The sequence below is a fragment of the Chaetura pelagica genome, unplaced genomic scaffold (genome assembly GCF_000747805.2).
Source record: "Chaetura pelagica isolate M959 unplaced genomic scaffold, ChaPel_1.0 scaffold27, whole genome shotgun sequence".
NCBI lineage: Eukaryota > Metazoa > Chordata > Aves > Apodiformes > Apodidae > Chaetura > Chaetura pelagica.
In genome coordinates this window covers 1,345,424-1,348,631 of record NW_009954020.1, presented here as the reverse complement: position 1 = coordinate 1,348,631, position 3,208 = coordinate 1,345,424, and positions in this window count along the sequence as shown.

Genomic DNA, 3,208 nt, shown 5'->3' with positions numbered 1-3,208 from the left:
TTTCCCTAGCAACGTCTTCCCCTCTCAGGAGAGAAAAATAAAAAAAGAAGGAATATTAACTTCAAAACCAAGAAAACCGCTATATTAAATAAAATGTTCTGAAATTAAAAATATTATTAATATTGCTGAATAGAAATATGCCATTATTTTGAAGGATCTTACTCTATCCTTGATTTCCACTGTTTTGTGGGTGTTTTGTTTTGTTTTGTTTTTGTGGCAGGAACTACTCACCATTTCCTAATCACTTCAACAACTTCTGGAAACTGCATTTTTTGTCCATTTACTATTCAGTGAAAACATGTCACCCAACTCTATTTATAAAATCATTTATTGATGTCAGCTCCTAATGCTGCATATTTCATTGTTTCATGACATCACCTGAAACTGTAAGGCCTTTGTAGCAGAGACCGTTTCTCAGCACAGGGACCTGAGGTCCCAAGAGCTCCCATCCTGGATACCTTGTATAAGGCTGCACAAATGGGAGAAAGATTGTTACACCTCACTGAGCCTTGAAAGAGGCTCTGGTTGTGATTAAACCTTCTCACTGTTTTACCTCTTTCTAGGCAGGAGAGGAATTGGGATAAAATATTTAAATTTACTTTTGGCTTTTTATAAGAACACACTAATCTTTTCTTAGTTATCTTTGGTTTCCCTCACTGATTTTCTCTGAGATGTGGTTTTGCATCCACCCTTCATTCCAAAGCAAACAGTGGCTTGTTACTGCTTAAGCACCACTTTCTTTTCTCCTTCTGTGTGCCTTATCTCCAAGGGAAGGTGGGGCTGTGTTTTATATATTTTAAACAATCTAGCTACAGCTGTGAAACTGGTGATAGAAATGCTTATCAAAGGGCCTTGAAAATGCTTGCAATTTGTGCAAGTCTCCCCAAGGAGAGGAGGGGGAGGAAGGAATTCCACGGTAATCCATGTTATAGAAAATGCTCAAATGTATGTAATGCTGATTATTACCACCTGCTCAGCCTCTTCTATGTTACAACCCTCTTGGGAGAGGCATACTTAAGGGTCTTGTCAAAAAATGTCAACTTTATTTTTTTCACCAGATGCAATAACTTTCCTTGAAGACCGCCTGCTTTGGATCCCATGTGAAAATACCATTAAGCCTTCAGAGAAGGGTTTTGGGGATGGCAATCGATTTGGGAGTAGTTTACGGCTGTTGCAGAGCTTTGAAGGGCCTATTGCTCCCCTTGCCCCTTACTGAAAAGGCATGGCTGGGGGAAACACTATCTGTGTCATTCCTTCTTTATTGAATAAAATACAAGTAGGAAGCACTTGATTTGACTGTCTATGATTTCTTTTAATTAGAACCCTGGAGCCATCCTTTTCCCAGAGGCTAATGCTGTTAGATAATCTTGAACAATGTGTGCATTACAAAACCAGCAATTCAACCAGTTTGGGCTACGGTTACGAGTCACAAATGAGATGACAGCAGGCATTAGGAGGTGCCTCCCATGAGCCAGGAACAAGGATGTTATATATTTGTACATAAAGAAGTCAGACAAGGTTTTTCTGGCCTCAGTAGCTTGGAAACAAAGAGAATGTGTTACCAGGATTTCCGGCAGCTATAAAAAAAGTCTTTCACCTTTGTGCTTGAAAACGGTGTCTTGATATTTGCAGTGAAAACTGCTCCACTGAAATCCAGTGTTTTCCTTTTTTTTTTTTTTTTTTTTTTCTTGATAGTTTCTTTTGCCTTATGTAGTAGTTCAAAGCAAGAAAATTCAAAGAAGTAGGTTATGTCTATTTTTGGCCAAAAGCCAAGAAGTAGATCAGACAAGAGCATCTCTGGTGTTTGCATGCCCATCCCTAGCACACTGCATGTTATTGTCAATCCATGCTTCAGACTGGCCCCTTGCAAGGTTTTAGTTCTTTGGCTGGTTAATGTTTAATGTTACATGCATTTGAAAGGAGGGTCAGGGTTCAGTCACTGCTGGTAACTAACTGGATTGTCTTCAGACCTGTGGTGGGTTCACAGAGAGAGGCTTTGAAAAGCTTTTTGAGCCTAAAGGAGACAACTGCAAATGGAAGGCTTAGATCAACCTACCTGAGAGCTCCAGGCTCAGGTCCTGACATTGATGCTGATTCACCTAAGAGTGATATCCCACACTCTTAGGATCATGCACAGAAAACCCCATCAGTTTTTCCTTCTTTCCTTTTGTATTTTTTTCTTGCCAGTTGTATCATGAGCTTCTTTGGTCTCAGGAAGAGGCCTTGAAGTTAGTTTTCACACCTTATGTAGTCAGATAACAAATGGAAAGACAGGAACTCATAAGCTTCAAGAAAGTTAAACAAATTCTTCTGTCTCTTAGCAGCTAGTGGACTTTTTGGCTTTGTCTTCAGTCCAGTGGGTCAATGGAATTTCTGTAAACCATAAAAACTATAGTAATTTGTAATATGTACATCTCAATGTGACTGATATATATGAATGAAATTTTGCATGCAAGATATGAGATTCAGTGGTGGACTTGGCAATTTTAGGTTTATGATTGAAGTCAATGATCTTAACTGCCTTTTCCAATCTACATGATTCTATGATTCTAAAAGGTCTTGGTTGAGCTATAATGTGAACTGCCTGATGCTGAGTTACTATGCTGGTCTTTGTGGTGGAAGATGGAAACAGTCTGTGACAAGCTACTTGTCACTGATTCAGTAAAAAATAAAAAGGTATTCTGTATTATTTTCTGTGAAATACTGAGTTCCAGTGAAATCAGGTGAATTTGTGTGGGTAATATTTAAAAAGTTTGAAGCTTTCAATTAACTGAGTTGCAGTCAGAACTTGGCAGAGTACTTCAACAGGAGAACTGCATATGATAGAGTCTTCCAAAGTTACCAGCAAATGCTTGAGAGAAACTTCATTGCATAAGCATTCATTGCATTTACTATGTCATCACCTTGTACTGTTACTTCAAGGGTAATTTCCATTTGACAAATAAGTATTTCCTTTTTTATTAGGCATCCAGTAACCCTGACTCCTCTGTACATGTTTTGTTTATTTATTTATTTATTCGGCCAATTTTCTCCAGTGTTTCCAGTTCTTCTTAGAAAGGAAAGTAAAGTTAGAAGGGAAATCACCTTTCCTACATATAGCCTATGACTTTTATGGCACTACCAGAGGCTGATTTTCCTGAATACAAAATAAAGTCAGAGTCTGCTGCAAGTGGATGCTGGGTTGACTGTCAGGGTTTGGCTGTGCCCT